This window comes from Mastacembelus armatus, chromosome 4 (genome assembly GCF_900324485.2).
Source record: "Mastacembelus armatus chromosome 4, fMasArm1.2, whole genome shotgun sequence".
NCBI lineage: Eukaryota > Metazoa > Chordata > Actinopteri > Synbranchiformes > Mastacembelidae > Mastacembelus > Mastacembelus armatus.
In genome coordinates, this window is record NC_046636.1 from 25,940,062 (window position 1) to 25,959,785 (window position 19,724).

A 19,724-nucleotide genomic window follows, 5' to 3' on the forward strand; every position below is an offset into this window, starting at 1 on the left:
TGACTGTGTTTCTTGTACTACTTGACTTAACTGCTGCGTTTGATACTGTGGACCATGATATTCTGATTTCTCATTTAGAACGCTGGACTGGTATAGAAGGTGTAGCCCTGGACTGGTTTCGGTCCTACCTGACAGAACTTTCTGTGTTTGCACTGGACACTCTGAATCCTCCTCTGCCGCTCTTTCTTATGGGGTCCCATAGGGTTCAATCTTAGGACCTGTCCTCTTATGTTTGTTGCCCCAGGGCTCCAACCTCAGAAAACACGGCATTACCTTCCACCGTTATGCCGACGATGACAAAATTTATGTTCCAATTAAAAAGACGGATGGTTTCTCTTTTAGAAACAGTAATCGTCACCTTCGTTACCTCCCGACTTGATTACTGTAATGCACTTTATTTCGGTGTCAGTCAGTCCTCTATTTCTCGACTGCAGCTTGTACAACACGCTGCAGCACGTCTTCAGAACTGGCACACTCAAATGTGAACATGTCAGCCTGGTTTTATCCTCACTCTACTGGCTGTGCTTGTGGTTCCATTTTAAACTTTTTGTTTTTAAATGTTTACGTGATGCTGCCCCGCTTTACCTCTCCAAGCTTCTGCATGCTTACATTCCTACTTGGCCTCTCTGGTCAGCTGACCAGCTGCTACTGAGTGTACCGAAAATCAAGCGTAAGCTCAGAGGGGACCGAGCTCTTACGGTGGTAGCACCACAATTGTGGAATGAATTGCCTCTCCGCATTAGACAGGCCTCCTCATTATTGACTTTTAAATCGCTTCGTGTAACTCGTTTATAACATTGTTTCCCAGACCCATAAAACATCCTGAACAGATCTCAAGTGTGTAAAGGGTGTTTACACTGAAACACACCTTCTAAATGTGCTGTAAGACAATACAGTGCCCAGTGCTCACACCTTAACAAATTAAAAAATGCATTTAAAGGTGATGTTGAGGTAGCTCCACTAAGATCTTAGACAATGAATGTTAAATCTTGTATATATTTTATTTTTACTTGGCAGTGACATTGCTAACTTTCAGTTTAATTGACATGTCAGGGCACAGTGTCATTTTCTTTCTCAACACAAGAAGCAGCTACAAGTTATATATATATTTTTTTTGGTCAGATAATGTTTATCGTGGCCCCCCCAGCCCCACAGAATAGGGCCCCCATCCCTCTGGAACAGTCAGATTGTGCCTAGACAATTGTGCATTTATTCCATATCAGTAGATTCAGCTGCATTATGCCGTTATTGCAGCTTAATGTAACAACATCCAGATGAAAGTGCCATGACCCAGAAACTTGCTGCTTTGTAACTGCCGGGTGCTGTGCCCCATTAGATGAGGTCGATGGACTCTGAGCACTTGGATTTTTTATTTATTTATTTATTTATTTTGCACACGAAAAGTCGAGGAACAAATTCCTGCAATGGTAAAACTCATGTTGTATCACTGTAACTGTACAGTCTAATACAGTCTGACGATTGTGTGTTTGTTTATAGTGGCAGTGTGTTTTGTTTGGCCTGTGTGCACAGCTTGTGATGTTTAACATCATTGCTGTTATGCGTTCATCTGTTCTGTGTGATACACTTTTCATAAACTGTTGTTTACACCGTCACATCACCTTGTTGTGTTCTGGCTCTCGGTGGTTGGTATGATTGCTCGGCAGTCTGTTACAGTGTGTGTGTGTGTGAGTGTGTGTTGAGATGCCGAGTGGAGCTGTTCAGTTCACAGCTTTCACTGCAGCAGTTTCACATGAGCATGTTTCACTGCATGGATTTTATACGTACTATACAGAGGGTTTTGTTACTGTGTACTGTGAACTTATGCACAGTAAATGTATTGAATCTTTTAGAAACGGGTAATTCCACAGTACGTGTTACAACAGCTCAGTTGTTGTTGGACATCAGTTTATTATGGCCATTTCATTGTTGTATGTTTTTGTTTTAAAATTACGACAGCATTATTTTTGATTTCAGCTTGAAGCCAAACAGAAACCCCATCACACACTGGAACAAGTAATAAAGGTCCAATGAAGAGATAATTGCGTTATGGATAAATGAACAATTTTTTTTTGGAACTCGAGCTTTATTAGTGACCAAAAGTCAGGATATTTGTCCTCCCCGACTTTGATTTTGACCGTTTTTAAAAATATGTCCCTTGAGTTCCCAACTTTATGAAAGTGCAGTACTACTTTTAAGAGTGCCTATGTGTCAGCTCATAAACAGCTGTGTTAAGGTGCTTGGGGGAGTCTTAAAGATGGCTCTAGTTTGGTGTGAATAGGTCAGTGTACAGTTGGCAAAGACTTAGAAATAGCAGTCTGCAGACTTAAAGTGCATCTTTTGCAATAGAAATCCTGACTAATGTGTTGATCTGTGTCACCGTTGTACACTTTCTGCATACATTCATCTGCATATGGGGACTTTCTTTCCATATGTGCGTATAATGTCAATAATTTACTTTCACTTTGCCTTTATGATTGCACAGAGATCCTTCATTTGTATGAAGGTAAATCACCTATATGAATAATGCATGAAAACACATCAAACTCTATTGCTCTTCACAGAAGAAGATATGAGATAAAAATGGGAATGTGATACTAAAAGTGTTCTCCCCTTCCCTAAGGACTGGAAATATGGTGTCTGTCGTACGCATTAGAGTTGTAACACTTTTAGGCTTCTTCACAAACTTTGTCAGGGATTTGTGGGGCGTGAAGTTCTGACCGTTTCTCTCCACAGTTTTATGCAGACTCTTAATGACTATTAAACATCTATTGTTGCTGATTTGTTTGGAGACTAAATGAAGCATGAGATGTTTGGCTATGGACATGACACACCTGACCACTTGGTGGGGTTGTTAGTCCAGCTATCCTGCAGCAGGTGAAAGGGCATTATGGGTTTTTTTTTTTGTGGATAGTAGCTGTCCAGTTTGTGGATATAAAATTGTTGTGGTTAAAGGTAAGAGACACTGTAAACACATGTTCCATGTTCTCCAACAGTGGATGGAGTTCCCAGTAGTGGGTCAATATTCAAGACGCTGTCATTGTTGAATAGTTTGGTTACAACAAATCCCCAGACACAAGAGCCAAATGACAACCTTTCATGATGATTAGGTTTTTGCATCAAAGAAGCAGCCCTGACATCCTCCCAGGAATAATTATTTAACAATGCTTGATACCATCTGGTTCTCAACAACAAGGTGAGAACATCCAAAAAGGACACATGAATATGTTTAATATTGCAGTCATGGAGATTAGTCGTGATTAATGTGCAGTGACAGTAGATAATCACATCAATATTTCTCTATTCATATTCAGATTTTGTACTGTTCCTGCCCAGGAAAAACAAAGTGACTAATCATAATAATGTCATAGGCAGACTTTAATAGATGCATTAGGATTGATATACCCTTGGGGTGAATGGGTTATTGCTCATAAAGCAGAATCATCTGTGCTGGCAATTAAATCAGATAGCATTACAGGTTCATTTAAGAGACTTTTAGATAATTTGGGCATAAAGAAAATGGTCAAATACATGGTGATTGCAGCAAATTTAAGAGTTTGAGCAAGAATACGTTAAAAACATTATAAAAGTGGTGTCTCTTGTCTGGAGCAGGCAAAGCCCTGTGACTCTGAAGACATTTTATCCAATTTAATTAGGTTGATTTTTGTCAATGCACAAGATGGATGTGGGATTTGACACTGTCGAAGCTGGTTTGCCCATAACAATGATGCCAACCCCAGTGTACTTGATACTGTACCCTGTTCACTTAACAGATAAGTCTGGCGCTGGCACTCAGCATGAAAAACAGGTCAAAATACTGAGTTTCAGTCAAATTAGTCTAAAGCAGGAGTAAATTATGCTCTTATTAGGGACTAAATCAGCTGTGAATTAAATATGTTTGGTGCACCAGTGAGTATTTGTCACAGCAGGGCGGTATATGTGGAATTGACTCAAATCACAGGATGCTGTTTTGGATAACAAACTGCAGAATATTTTATGTATTTATTTATTTTCTATACAGACAATACAATAAGTTTGTATGGAAGTTAAGACAAATATCAAATGTTGCATGGCTTATCCTTTTGCTCAGTGCCCATATTTTCTAATATCAGTGCAGGTTGGAGGAGGGTGGTCCACATGCAGACTAAGTTGATTTGATTTGCTTATGATGCATGTGAACAGGTTCCTTCATGCACATGCACTAACATAGGTAAGCTCTGAATTTATGAAAATGTGTCCTGTGACAGTAAGGCTGCTAGTCCAGTGTGTTAGTTGCTAACAATTAATCTGTGTGTGTGCAGACAGACAGAAGCTGGGATAGTATCTATTTACATGGTTTGTATTTATCATAGGGAGGAGTTGATGTTGAAGTACAGTGTTGCAGAGGTGTGTATGTGCTGCTTCTCGCCTGCTGTGGTCAATTTGCTTTCCCTAATGTCAGGTCCCCTCCAAAGATGGGAATCACCTGTAGCCTAGCAACCGTGGGCACCGCTAAGGGAAACACAGCCGCGCATGCAAAAGTCCACCTGCTTAGGTGCATGTGTTTGCGTGCACTCACGTCACTATATTTTCAGTGTCAGTATGTTTCTATCAGTGTTATGTTACACCTTTTCAATCAGGTGGATGTTTGAGAGACGAACTGTTATGGGACCAAAACAAAAACTATTACTATTATTAACAGTGTGGCAGTTGAGCTCAAATAATCCAATTTCCTTTTCTTATTTGGACTCCACTCACTTTCTTCCCTCATTCCTATGATGTAAACATGTCCAGTGTGGCTCTCCAGGGAAGACAGCCAGGGCAGCTAGTTAAAATGCTCTTTGGACCCAGTAGTTTACATCTCTGCTATTTTTAGCCTTACGCATAAATTGGACTGTTCAATAGCTACATATTTCCCAGATAGGCATGAGAGGGAGTAGGAGAGCGAGAGATGTGGCATCACAACCACAAACCAGCTGGTCACCCACCTAAATATAAAGCAGATTAAAGCAGGCTTATTTTAAGTAGGACTCAAACACTACAGAACTTTCTGTAAACCTTTTTTATTAAACACAGAGAACGAAGAGAAAAGAAACCTGCTGTATGGGTAAAACAATTTGTACACAAATGATTGTGTGCAAAATGTTCCATGTTCACATTTAGGACAAACAAAAAAATCCAGAAACAAGGGCGTCCACAATCGATGCACAAGAGTGTAGCATAATTTACCACGGCCCCAAATTGTCAAACATTATTCTGAAACTCTTAGTGTCCTGTAGTCCAGAAAAATAATCCAACACCCAGCTGTACACACATGCATACTCTGGGAACAGACAAATGTTTGTGAGTTTATGACTGTGTGTGTGTCTATGTCTTACATGGGTGAGAGAGAGAGAGAGAGAACGACGGAGAGCTGCAGGCAGAGACATGAGCCAGCAGCAGTGCTAGATTACATTAGCAAGGCATGAGGCAGCGAGAAGGTCAGTGAATCAGATACCGGTTCGATATAGCAGCACAGCTCTGAGGCCAGGAGCTGAGCTGCTCTGCTATCCAGCTGGATTGCTGAGGAAGCCTTGTCTTTGCGAATGTGTTAAAGGAATTTGACCATGCTGAGAGCAGACAGAAGAGCTGACTCCTGAAAATGGCAGCACGTCCGTTTCATCTGTCAGGGTGGAGGAACTTTGTTGCTGAGTTGATGTATAGAAAAAAAAATAGCTGCTATTTATTTTTTACTCCTGTATACAGTCTGTTTCTATATATCTACAGCATACACAGTAATGTGTGCCGCACTTTGCCGATCTTGTAAGATGCTTTCACATTGCCTACAAAAATCTGACAGATTACAGTATCGATGCAAAGGGATACCTCTTGCTGCACCAGAATTTGTAAAAATCAATTACCACCACATCTACCCAAGAGCCGTTCTGTGAATGAATCTAAATTTTGAGTGGCTATTAAGTCTCTCACAGATCATATTGACTTAGATATGGCCCCTCTAACTTTTAATGGTCGGCACTTACAGTAGATGAGTAGTTCAGCACTCTTAGCCCATTATACTGTTAGTGGACACACAGTGCAATCAGGAGGGTCAAAGATTTTAGTGTGCTCCATCAGTGAAGTGCACCACTCAGTTGGATTCTAATTGACCTGCTGTAAAAGGAGCGGACAAGCTAGACCTCTCCCAGTGAAAAGTAATAACCATTAATTGTCAAACTTGCCAGTGGGGGGGGTGGGAAACTATATTCTGTTTATGGTGATCTTTACTCACATGTCCAAAACAATCGTAAACAAATAAAATCACAAAATTATCACATGAAATGAAACAGATGAGCAACACTGAGTAGGATTGCAGGAACATAATTAACATTCAGAGCGACACTAACTACAACTGCAGGAACATAATAAACATAAAAAACCAAAGACGTGATGCCGAAAATGTGACAAACTGAGTGTTTCCCTTTGTAGTCCTGTTGTATAAAACTATACTTAAGTATTTTTCAAAAGAAATTCAAACATAAATATCATTATGAAAAAATACACAAAATAGAAGTTACTGTGAGACAGTATGATAAAAACAAAAGCTTGTAATATCTGCTCGCTTTACAAAACCAGTCAGTATTTTAACTGTGTGCCTCAATTCACAGCCACAGTGATTTAAATGGTTTAAAACTGAGTGTAAACATTACTTTTGAATTTCATGTCATTTAGTTAATTGGTCTGCACATATTTGACTGTGATGAAAAATGTTTTTTTTATAGAAACTTCTCAGGAAATGGGAAATATCTCAATGTTTCTTCTTCAATCGGGTTCTAGAGATTCTATACTATATAAAAATATAAGTACCATTTAAACCCGGCAGGTCTTTTTTTGATTGTATGTTGTTGCTACTATTGGTTTTCAGGAAGACCTGGTCAACTTTGCATGAATTTCTGCTGAAATTTTGCTTGCTGGACTTTTTCTTCAATTGTAAATGTCAAATACTAAAATTGGCTCATAATTTGGAAACTTCATGTGTTTGCAGTGTGTAAGATGATATGGTTCCAGCAGAGCTCACTGGATCAGCTTCGGTGTAGTACCTCTCTAGATCAATAAGTAGTCTGGACCTTCAAATCTCTTGGGATGTTGATGTTCATCAAACCATCGAGTGAGCATTCGTGCCCTGCAGATTAGACCACTCCAATTGGTTTTGTATTTAGTCACATCTTTGGTCCTTTCAACAGAGCAGTGGACCTAAACCATGCGAGGTAAACGCACTTTACCCCGATTTTCTGCTTGTTGAGAACAGAGTGAAGGATGACCATTACCCTTCTAACACAGTTGTCGTCCTTGTAGCAGAACGCAGAAGTTTTACCGATTCTGTTTCTCAGACTCTGGGATATTTGGACGTGCTTCACACTTCCACTTTGACAGAAAACCTACATGTAGATACTTTTCTCCGAAATGTCTACTGGAGGGAGACGATTGCAAAAGTGTCCTGAATTGTCGTTTCAACCACTTCAGTAGCATTTGCTCCTTGAGTGAGGTAATTTTAGCCTCTGTAATTTATAAAATATGAGCAACCTCAGCTGTTTGGGTCACTGTGCCTTATCAGCTGTGCACGCTAGCTCTGGAAACACCAGTGTGCTCACTTTGTGTGTAATTTGCAGTGTTTTCTTCTAAATATCATAAATACAGGCCACTTAGTCAGAAGAATTTGCAATGGACAGTGAGGTAATTGTTCCATTTTGTGCTTTGGGACATCACAAAAGGACACTGTGCTGCACTGTAGGGATCAAATTTATGGTCTTTAAGTTTCCTGGGTCATGCTGTCATTTCTCCTCTATGTTGTGTCCCACCCTGGACTGCTCAGTGTCCCTTAAATAGAAACGGTGGCAGGAGTAACGTGCTATTGTCCTTGGGAAAAATGACAAAGGGAGTGTGCCGAGCTGAGAGGTGTTTCTCCTTTAAAAGAAAAGTGCACATCATAGAGGACTGCACATTTGGGGAAAGGAAGTCTCCGGGTCAAAGGACACCTCAGGGTCAAAGTGATTCACTGCATTAAACCTTATTGTGCTTTAAGGTCTCTCCTTGGATGTGATCAGCTCAGGCTTGGTGACTCATTTCTGACATGTGGTCACGTGCGGACAGATACAGATTGTTTCCTCACCACCTGCATTAAGACAATGAGTGAGTGTTTTAACAGCTCAGGTGGATCTATCTTTGAGCGGTTAGGTTGGATATTCAGGAACTTTTACACACAGATGCAATATACACATCCATCTGTCAGGCCATATTTTCTAAACAGTTTAATGCTCTTTGGAGAAAGGGATACATTATTAAAGTCAATGCACTCCTTTCTGTGAGGAAAAACAAAGAATATGAAGTCAGGAAGGAAAGAAATACAATATTCTGTAGGCAGTGTATAAATTTAAGATGATGGATGTTTAGTGGAGCAGCACCTGAGGTCTTCACTGGAGTCAAGGTCTTACAAGTCTGAAAAACTTTGGTGCATTTAGCAAATGATCAGAATATTTTTAGAAAGATGTTGACAGTAACGGTTTTAAAGTCTGAAACATCATATGCTCCAAAAGGTTAAGGTGCATATCACATAATGTTCATAGTGCGACTTCCAGCAGGCGACCTTCGTTCCACGTCACAGCCATCTTTGTCCTTATGTTTTGTGTTCCTCTACAAAAGCTCTTCATGAAAACTGTTTAAAAAAAAAAAAAAAAAAAAATTGAGTGTGTCCTGAAAATATGATTTATTCCAAAACAGCGATATTTTTTTAATGGCCTAGTCTAGAGAGTGTATACAGTTGTGCTCATAAATTTACATCCCCCCCGGCACAATACTGATGAGAAATACTGGCCATTTTAAGAAGATGTAAATGATCAGGCAGAAAACTTTTCTTTGTTAGGAAAGTGGTCAGACGGTGTCTTCAGTAACTATTGGTGTCATTTTGATGGTCAAAAGGCAGACGGATGTTCTGTGCATTCACTTGTGTTTTCTAAAAAATGGCCAATATTTCTCAAGTTGTGTGAGCGGGTAGGGGTGGTTAAAAATGATCTTCTTTTTGCGATGCATCGTCATTCACTTTGTCGTTTCAGTCCACGTGTGGATCTGTGCACATCAGCAAAGGTAAGAATTAGTCTTGCTGTGTTTGTACTCTTGTTAAACATTAAGGAACTGTTGTCACTGTGATAATTCAATCCTAAAATGCTTTATGCCATTTGAATTGTGAGATTTCCTGCTTTCACATTATATATAGTTTTTGGACTTTATTCAAATTAGGCTGATGATCTTTGAGAATACAGTTTCCGGCCCAAACGCGGGCGGTGGGATTTTAACAGATAGCAAGTTATAGGACTGATGCATCTGTGTTTTTTTTAATCGAATCGTGGGCCTCCAAATTGAATTCAAATCGAATCGATGCCTAAAGATTCCCACCCCTAGTGAGGGGTAAATTTATGAGCACAGCTCTATAAGAGAGACCACACACGGCTGTGCTGAGATATTCATTTGCTTGTGTTTTCATTTCTGAAAACCTTGTTTCTACTGTCCAAGACAAATAATCTCAAGGAAAGAAATGATTTCAGGACAGTGCCAATTGTTTCCCCAGGGATGATGACACTTGAGAAACCTTCACAGATGATTTCAAACTCGCCAACACATACATTTCCCAAGTGAGATGAGCAAAGATGTTGACAAAATAATGTACCAGCCACACAGCTCTGTCTATAAAGTGAATAGCAAGCTGAGCCAACATTGCAGATGTGAAAATAAAAATACTTTTATAGAAAAAGTGTTATTGAATTATGAATTCTGTTATGGATCAGTGGACCCCTGATGTAAAATTGAATTACTATATGAGTGAGTTTTGGTACTGTAGGTATATACGAGATGATGTTGACGTTTTATTCCATTGAAGGTTGTAGGTTATGCTCGCGTTCAGCCAGTAGGTTCTCGACAGGTGCTGCCATTTCTGGTCAACTCTATCCGGTCTGCTGCTTGGATATACTGAAGTTTCTGTAAGGGAACACTAAGTCAACTCAGATATATATTGAACCTGTAGTTAATCCATTCTGAAAATGACTGTGGAGCATGAGAGAGGCTGCATTACTGCAACATTTTAGAGGAAGACTGATTTATTACATCTTAGCTGATGCATTCACGGCTCCAGCAGTAAGTTAATTGCGGAAACATAGTTCTCAACAGAAGATCCTGAAGTGTGACCTAATAGTTAAAAATAGGTTTAACGGGGAAACAAACACGAGCATTCGGGCAAATATGCAGGTTGTAAACAAAGTGCAGAGAAGATTTCACTTAGAGCTTCTGGACACAGCCAGGCCTAGTGTCCTGCTGTTTCCAGTCCTGAGCAGCTTCTGTCTACAGATATAGGTGGTCCTGAAATAAAAACCTTTTAATTAATCTGATTGTTAAAATCCAAAGCATGTAACCTACATTAGCTCTGCAGCTAAACTATTCAGCTGACGACAGTAACCAGTCGGTGACTCTACCAGACAAACCAGTCACTGCTTGGAACTGTGATAAAAGCCAGATTTTCTCCAATGAGGAAAAGGGCCTTAATAGTTTTCAAGGCGAGCGTCTGTGTGATTAAGTTTGTGTGTGTGAGTGTATGTGCTTGCTGATAGGAGCATGTGGCAGCCGTTGTCATTGTTTGTGTGTGAATGTGTATTTGGCATGCTGGACCATCGTTGGAAAGCAGAGCGAGGATCCTAGAAGCTGTTGGAAGGAGATGATTGGCTTCAGAACACGGTGGCCCCTTTGTGACAGATGGTTGGGTGCTGGGCTCGCAGAACCGAAATCACCCACTCACACATATGTGGACTTGCGCACGCATACACACACACGTTCAGGAAGGCTTGCAAAATGTCCACACATGCATTGTAAAGCATACATGTACTCCACGCTTGTTAAAAACATGTACAAAGAGAATTTGTGGTCTTTATCTATATACATGTCTTTGGTAATAACAGAAAAGCCAATCAGGAACATTGTATATTTACAAAAGCCTCCAAATACATGAGCATGAAGTAATGACGCTCAGAGGCAGGCAAATAAATAGACACAGCCTTGACAGTAAGACAGATGCACAGACAAACACTCAGGCAGACGGACATGAATTTGGAAAATGGCATGAAAACAATATGTGTTCTAACCAGTGCCAGTGTTTTGGTTTTACTGGGGGTTTGCAGCCTTGGGTTGAACACAGTAAAGCTTTGCTGTGTGTCTCTCTGAACAAACAGGAGGGGATCCGGTGCCTGCTGCTTCTGCTAGCCAACACTGCTCTCACTGTCACCACCACCATCATCACAGCCATCAGCGTCGTAGCAACAAATAACACCACTGTGCTTGCCATAGAAGTGCACGCCATTACCGATGCCAAAACAAAGCATCCAGCCATGGCCTGGTGAAAGCAACCACAGGCACGTGTAGCTGTGAGGTGCAGCATAGAAATACTGTATCTAGGGCAGGGACATTCACAGATATTTTGAGGGGCGGTGGCTCAATTTGAACCTCAAAGGAGCAGCTCTAGAGATTCTCTCACTGAAAATCACAACCAGAATTGCTGACAAAAACATAGCAGTGCTGGAGCCCAACACCCACAGAGAATATGCTTGACTAAAAAGAACGCGGCATCGATTAAACAAGGTCCAGTCAAGAGCAGTAGCCTCAGCACCATATTCCCACCGCGACCCCGTTCCAGTCACCTAGAATGACATTTATATACAGTTAATTATTTGGCCTGTTATGTTTTCAAATGGGAACAGCACTGCGCCTTTTGTGGTTAGCACTGTTGCCTCACATCAAGAAGGTTCCTGGTTTGAAACCCATCAGGGGCCTTTCTGTGTGGAGTCTGCATGTTCTCCCTGTGCTTGTGTGGGTTTTCTCCAGGTACTCTGGTTTCCTCCCACAGTCCAAAAACATGTATGTCAGGTTGATTGGTGACTCTAAATTGCCCATAGGAGTGAGTGTGAGTGTGTGAGGTTGTTTGTCTCTATGTGGCCCTGTGATGGACTGGGGACCTGTCCAGGGTGTACGTTGGAATACGTTGCATACTGCTCTTGATGCTGCTCTTCATGCAGTAATCCTGCGTTCAGATGTAATTTCAGCCTGTTTGCCAGTCGTCTCCTCTGCTAAAGACAATATGGCTCCTTCTGCCTCAGAAAAGTGGCCAGTGTGCCATCATCTAATCTTTGCAGCCACTGCCATCACCACCATTATCACAGTTGTCATCGTTACAGACAAAAGCATTGCATTTGCCAGAACAATCAGCAAACTCCCCAAAAAACAATACCTTTGCGTTTGCACACTGCCAGCAACTGCAATCATCATTACTGATTTGGAATATGTTGTAATTTTTGCCTCAGCAGACGTCTAAGCTGTTGATGGTTGTCATTGTCAGTGCTGTTGAAAGGAAGCGTCTTCACATCCTCATGCGCTTTTGCTAAAACAACACAATCTAACACGAGATCCTAACTGCTGCGGCTATGATCTGTAATGAACTGGTGGTGTCTACTTACTGGTGAAAAAGAGAGAACATTAGCAGGAAAGAGCTGAGGCTGTCATTACTACTTCCAGTATCAGCCTTGGCACTTTGCTTTATTGGAAAAATCACACTGTGACTGGAGAATGACCTCATGATGACAAGAATCTACCCCGATGAAGTGCCCTTGAGAAAGGCGTTGAATCCCCACCAGCTTCAGGCAGCAGGAGTGCTACTCTCTGTCCATGACTTCCCTTTGGAACCAGATGAATGAAAAGGGAGATGTTCTACTAGGTATGTGTGTGTGTGTGTATATATATATTCCCATCTTCCCATCTCACCCCTATGGGTGGTGTGTGTGTGTCTTCCTCAGTCTGGTCCTCTACCAGAGGCCTGGGGGTTTGAGGGTTCTTCGCAGTATCTTAGCTGTTCCTAGCACTGTGCTCTTCTGGACTGAGATCTCTGATGTTGTTCCTGGGATCTGTTGGAGCCCCATTCTCCCAGTTTGGGGGTCACAGCCCCGAGGGTGCCGATTACCACGGACACCACTGTTGCCTTCACCTTACACATCTTTTCTAGCTCTTCTTTCAGCCCTTGGTATTTCTCAAGCTTCTCATGTTCCTTCTTCCTTATGCTGCTGTCACTTGGGATTGCTACATCTACCACTATGGCCTTCTTCTACTGTTTGTCCACCATTACTACGTCCGGTTGGTTAGCCATCACCAGTTTGTCAGTCTGTAACCAGTCTGTCCAACTGGTTACAGACTGGGAGAGTATGTTGTGAGAGTATGCAGGGTAAAAACACTAGGCTACTTATTCTTTTGGAGATGGTGCTCTGCTATAAATTAGTCCTTCAGTCAAATGAACCCGGTTGTTCAGTTTTTGCCATTGCAGGGGTCACTTTGTGCGAGGGAGAAAAGCTGGTGCATCAAAGCAAAACGAGACAGACTTAGATGTTCCCACAAGACCACGTACATTATTTACACACCATCTGCTGGTCCAGTCATCAGCGGATCAAGTCCTGTCCTGTTTGTCTCTTCTGCATAATGCACAAACAGCTTAGTTAGTTTGACATTGCCATTTTGCGAATGCAAATGAGAAGAGTAAGGCAGGCTGGGCTAAAATGTTTGACTTTTATTTTTGTGGCATTAGTATTTAAATCTTTATTTAATTTATTTGATTCTTTAATGGATGCATATTTTTCAAGCTTGGTATTTTAAATTGTAATGACTTAATGACTTGTAATTTTGCCCTGTTTCATCTTAACAGCCCATGTTGACTGCAAGTCAAATCTTACTTTAACTATGTTTAACTGTAACTTGATGAGAAAGTTTATTAGGGTCCATTGTCAAACGCAGTGTGCATGAACTGACTTGGATATTTGACCAAATGGTGCCGCTGTTGTTTGGCCATTGCTTTGGAAAGAAATTCTTAGCATCAGCATCTCAGTTTGGCGTGACGTTGCTGAGTCGGGCATTGCTGTGATGCCATGACATACGTCACAACATGGCGCCAGATTGTATGTGACAGTTCTGTTCCCAAGCAAGAGCAGTGCGATCCCATGGTGCTGGAAATCTTGCATTGAAATTAAGAGACTTTCACAGGGGAGCAGATTGCAAGCAGGACCCTCAGGAACTGAAACCTGCTGAGTGAGGTGCAGCATGTTATTAGGTCTTTATGAGTGTCACTTGCTCTCACAGGAAGGACGAGCATTGACGGTGTCATCACTGTTCACACGACGGATGTTGGCGAAACTTGGTAAACAGAGATGCACATCTCCCAGTGTTTCTTTAGCAAGTGTCGAAAGATCTTTTTACTGTCGTGTGGATGATGACGGAGGATGATTTTACCCATATGAAGCACATAACAATTGTAAATATTAGATTGTTTAGTCACTTCTTAGAAAATTTATCACTAGTTGTGTTGGTATCGGGGTTTGCTAGATCAAACTCTCTGTATAAATGTAATAGTGAATTTTCAGAAATGGAGATCTGCTGGGTCTCATTATTTGTAACTTGATAAACCTTAGCAGATAAGATTTTCTTAGTTTTACACTTGATTAAGGTAAAATTGACATAAAATAATTAAAACATTCATAACTACTGTTAATGGGTTTATGTTGAATTATCCCGACAAGAACTTTGAGCTGCTAATTTAACTAGAGATTAAATATCCCACTTGGAAATTCTTTATGAAAACAGGCAAAGCTTCTGCACAGATATTATGGGATTTATTTTTATTTATTTATTTTTTTTTATGTTTCACAACATTAAAGAAGGGACATTAACAGTAAACAGGTATATTCATTCCTGACACACATGTACAGTTGTAGGGAAAGTTAAGAGAAACGTTATGAGCAAAAAGCTGGTGCAGTCTTGGTCTGATCTCTTTGAAGTGCAATAATAATCAAAAGAATATTCTGTCACAAAAGAAATTTGGGTTCCTAGATTAAATGGTGCACGTTCTACAAGACGAGGTAACACACGAATCAAAGTTTGTAATTAAACAGATGGTCCAATCGGTCTGATCAGTGTGTTGATTCCCAGACAGAGAATGAGGAGGACCACACACACACTCAGTGCAGCTCAGTTCATAAATAACCCACAGTGAAGCTGAGTGTCTCTTGATTAGTCGGTGTGAAATCTCTAAAGTGGACGAAGGGCTGAGGTATCCCAATAATGTCAGTGTGCACCAAGGAGAGCTGGAGGGCAACAACAGCTCCCCCGCTGCACAGATTTTTACTACCGAAGATTTGTCAAAGACAAGTAGCTCCTTTATGAAATAATATGCTTCCAACTGCGAGGCTCTTGCTTGTCATTTGGCAGAACTGCCTTTTGCATCACAGCACGGCAGGATGCTGACATTCACACCATGGAGCGAGTGTGATCAGCTCTCACCCAGGCAGATGAAAAGTGGTTTATATAGAAACTGAGAGGGAGTATCATATGGTTGCACCTGGTGACAGAATATGGTGAGAAGTGAGCCTTATTAAACACAGCTCCTCTCTGTAAGGAGACCACTTTCACTTCCCTTTTCTTGTTTACGTTAGACATTTTTCAGTCGGACTGTGTTTTGGTTCACTAACGCCTGAGTCAAAGTACATTAAAAGTCTGACTCCTTTTTAAAAACACAGCATTAAAGTGGAAATCATCAACAGTTGTTTATTGAACCGGCGACTTCTTTAAACTTTCAAGGACACAATTCAAAGGAGACTTGAGAGCACAGTGCTGACTCATGTCCTCCCCATCTCCTTTGGCCTTGATGAGAGTGGAGGATCATTAAGTTTCTAACTACAGGAGAGGAAGGACGAGTGGCTGGACATATCGCAGTCTTAACAACCATCATCTGCAGTAATCCTGTCCTGCGTGATTTTCATTATGAAGGTGTACAGCTAGCCTCACATCAGTGGACACGACTGAGCACAATGAGAACAGCGTGGCTGATGGGGCTTGGAGCACAGATGAGCTGCATGAAGTCGCATTATCCGCTCTTTCAATTACCTTCTTACTCTTTTTTTATTTTTTTATTTTTTTAACCTGGGCTGATTGTTGAATTTTTTGAAACGGAGAGATCAGAGATGAGATGTAAAAGCACTTGTATCGTGCCGCAAAAGATCTCGGATGCTCCGGGGGAGACACAGGGGGCAGTGTTATCTTACCTGAGTCCTCCCTCCTGTCCTACAGCTGCAGCACAGACTGACTGAGATCAGCACTGCGTTTTATTGTCTGCAGCATTGCTGCCTTGTAGTCGTGACTGTCCCGCAGTAGCTGAGAGGTCATCATGAAGGCAGAGTAAAGCTGTGCTTCTGCTTTGTATTGACAGAAAACAGCAATATACTGGAGCGGAAACTAATTTTTAATTAATCATATGATATTTGCTATTTCTCTGATCCCAAAATGTCTTTGAGTTTATTGTTTTTGAAACTTAGTTTAATGAAAATTTGCTAAAAGAAAAAAAAAAAATCTCGACTTTGAACGATCAAATTTGCTGTTTTTGACTCGAGCAAACAATTTTTTTTTTTTTTAATCAAAATTTCTGTCAATTAGTACACACTACAAATGCAGGGGCTCCTTTCATTAAACACAGAGATGAACTGTCCATTATGAAAGATTATTAGGAGAGGCTAATTAAAAATACAAATGTGATGAGAGGGTTTTTTTCATATTATGAAAAAGATGTTCCTTATAATATGAAGTGTGCAAAGTGTGAAAGACTTGAATGCTTCATTCATTACAAGAAACATCCGAGCTCTTAACACCTCATTTTATTGTCCCAACATTCAAAAGTACAAATAATTCAAACACAACAGTTTTATGAAAAAGAAAAAACAAACATTTACAGCAAGATTTTTTTGTTTCCAGTTTCAGAAATGACCTAAACTAGCAAGGATAACATGAAGTCATTCATCGCAGTAATTGGATTAATAATAAGAATAAGAATACTAATAATAATAGCAATAATAATCATAATAATCATCATTGATAATTGTTAAGTAATAACATAAGCAGGAGAGAGTAGAGAGAGCCACGGTCATGGGGCCCTGTGAACATTTTTTCGTCTTTTTTTGTCTTTAAAGATTTCGTTTATAGATTTTTCAGATAGTAAACAAACACGTCTCAGGAGGAAAATGAAAACTGACAAGAAGAGCCTAGTTCCTCTGTTCACCTTCCCACCTCCACTACTGGCTGCGTTGTTCCTACTGGCAGGCTGCCACTATAAGGCGCTACAGGGGATGGTGTGAGCCATAGGGGTTGGGCATAGAGCGAGGTGACACAGCCCCATGTTTCAAACACCCTGACATGCACACACACACACACACGCGCACACACGCGCACACACACACACATACATTTCCAAGGTTCGCATGTCATGCTCTGCCACACACACGCGCGCGCACATGCACTCTGGGAGACACACACACATATACGTTTGCGCATATATGTGCGCACCGGACAGACGCAAACGCACAGTCGCACAAACATAATCACAAACACTTAACATAGGTATATACTGTACATACACACACCTGGATCTACTCCACGCTGACAACCGTACGAGGACAGACGCACGGCACGCACACAGTTACGTAAAGGAACATGCGTACAGAGGTGCACACGTGCGCGCGCGTGCACACACACACACACACACGTGCACACAGGGTCTAGGCGGAAACACAGGCACGCATTGTAAGAGTTCAAAAGTCATACAGTGTAGGAAATTAGTTCACACGTCAGAACAACATTCTACTGGGGTCGTTGCATAATTCAAGCTCCCGACAGCAGCGGGGAGCATGAAGGGGTCTGGTTAGTTGGTGGGTTGGTTGGTTTGTTGCTGTCATGACACTTACAACACGATGGGATGACTGGAGAATGGTGATGATTCGAGATGACCCGGCCTTTCAGATGACTGAGGTGTGAGAGAGAAGGATGGACTTCATGTGAGCATGCGTCTGAGTGTTTAAAATGCTCTCCACACACCTCCCTCATGTTTTCAAGTCTTAACAACAAACAAAAAAAAATCCAATTCCTCTTATTTATACTTCTGGAACCATTCCCCTACCTTTCACCTTTCAAAATATATAATATATATCATATTAGAGTATATAAAATATAGAATTGGTACAATCGCTTTTCATACCTCCAGAGTACTTCTTAAGTATAGCAACAACTGCTGTAAATATCAGTTGGTGTGCAATGGTAACAATTTCTCATTTTTAAAGATTTGTTGGTATGTCATTTGAAAACATGATGAATCTTTTTTTTTATTATTTTTAAAAATAAGTTTTGACTCTTTGTGATTTCGACTGATTTAGTCCAGTGCAATGAATGACCCTCAAACAACAATGGGCAATTGCTCCTTTTTTTTTTTTTTTTTTAAAAACGGATCTTCCCAAGCCTCCAAGAGCTGAATGTTATATAAAAATGTTTACTGAAAACTGAAACTATGCTTTCAGACCCACATTTTTGCATAAGGTTTCATCACAAAGCGGTAGTAAGTGGAGGGAGGGTGTGGACGGAGTGGCTTTTAGAACTACACAAACTTATCACAGGTTATATTGAACCAGAACGACTGTTTATAACATTCTAGTAAGACTAAACTTTATTGAAAAAGATCTAAAGATTTCATTTTAACAAGACAAGAAAAAAGCAATAGCAAATTTAACTATTAACTAGGTTATGCATAGCGAGTAACTGTTTCTAGTAATAAGGGAAGAGCGTCCCCCAACCCTCCAGACATTTTTTTCAGTTTTCTTGACTTTTAGATTTTTTTGTATCATAATTTTGATATATTGGTACAAAGCACAAACGTACTAAAAGTTCTCTCAGTGCAGTGGACTACTGGAAGAGCCTCTCCACTAGTCGCTTTGTTCCCTTTTGCTCAGAAACGCCCCCCTCCCTGTACCAGAATCACGCAAATACACAGACAATGAAACAAATAAATACGTAAATACACAGATAAATAAATAAATAAATAAATAAATATATAATAAATACAAATAAATAGAAAAATAAATAGTTTAAAAAATAGAAATGTAAATAAATCGCTAAACAATACAGGTATAGTCTAAGCTTTTTGTTCGGTTTCTTTTGCCGCGATAGGTAACTCAAAGTTAATCCAAATCTTTTTTTTTCTTTTTTTTTTTCTCCACAAGTAACATGACAACAATTGAACATTTTCCTCACAAGTTTTTCTAAGTAACTGAACCACCACTTCATAATAAGTTGTCATATGAAAAAGACAAGCTCAAACAAAAGAACAGTGACAACTCAGATAGTACAGTAGATATTGTAAAACAAATGTAGACTATATATATATGTATATATATATCATCTATTTGTACACAGCAAATAAAGACACAGTTGTCATAGATCCTTTTTAAGGAAACAAATATCTAGACTAACAGAACTAGCTAATCATCATTAAGTTTTGACAAACGTTTCACGCTCAGCGAGTAACCTAAAAGTCAGCAAGCCAAACAAACAGAACAGAAAACAAAACAAAAACATATTAAATAAATTAAAAAATAAAATAAAATTTGTCCAGTGATTCTTAACAAGGCCCAAATTCCATTTATCTGGTTATTTAGCAAAGAAATAGTCTCACCAGATTTCTGGGCCCACAATAAACAAATATTAAACGAAGAACAGCAGCTCAATTCAATGCCAACATCGAAGTATTTTTTTCTTTAAACAACACATAGAACAACAAACTTGGATATTTAAGATATGTGAATAATGTAATATAGCACCTACTGTTGATC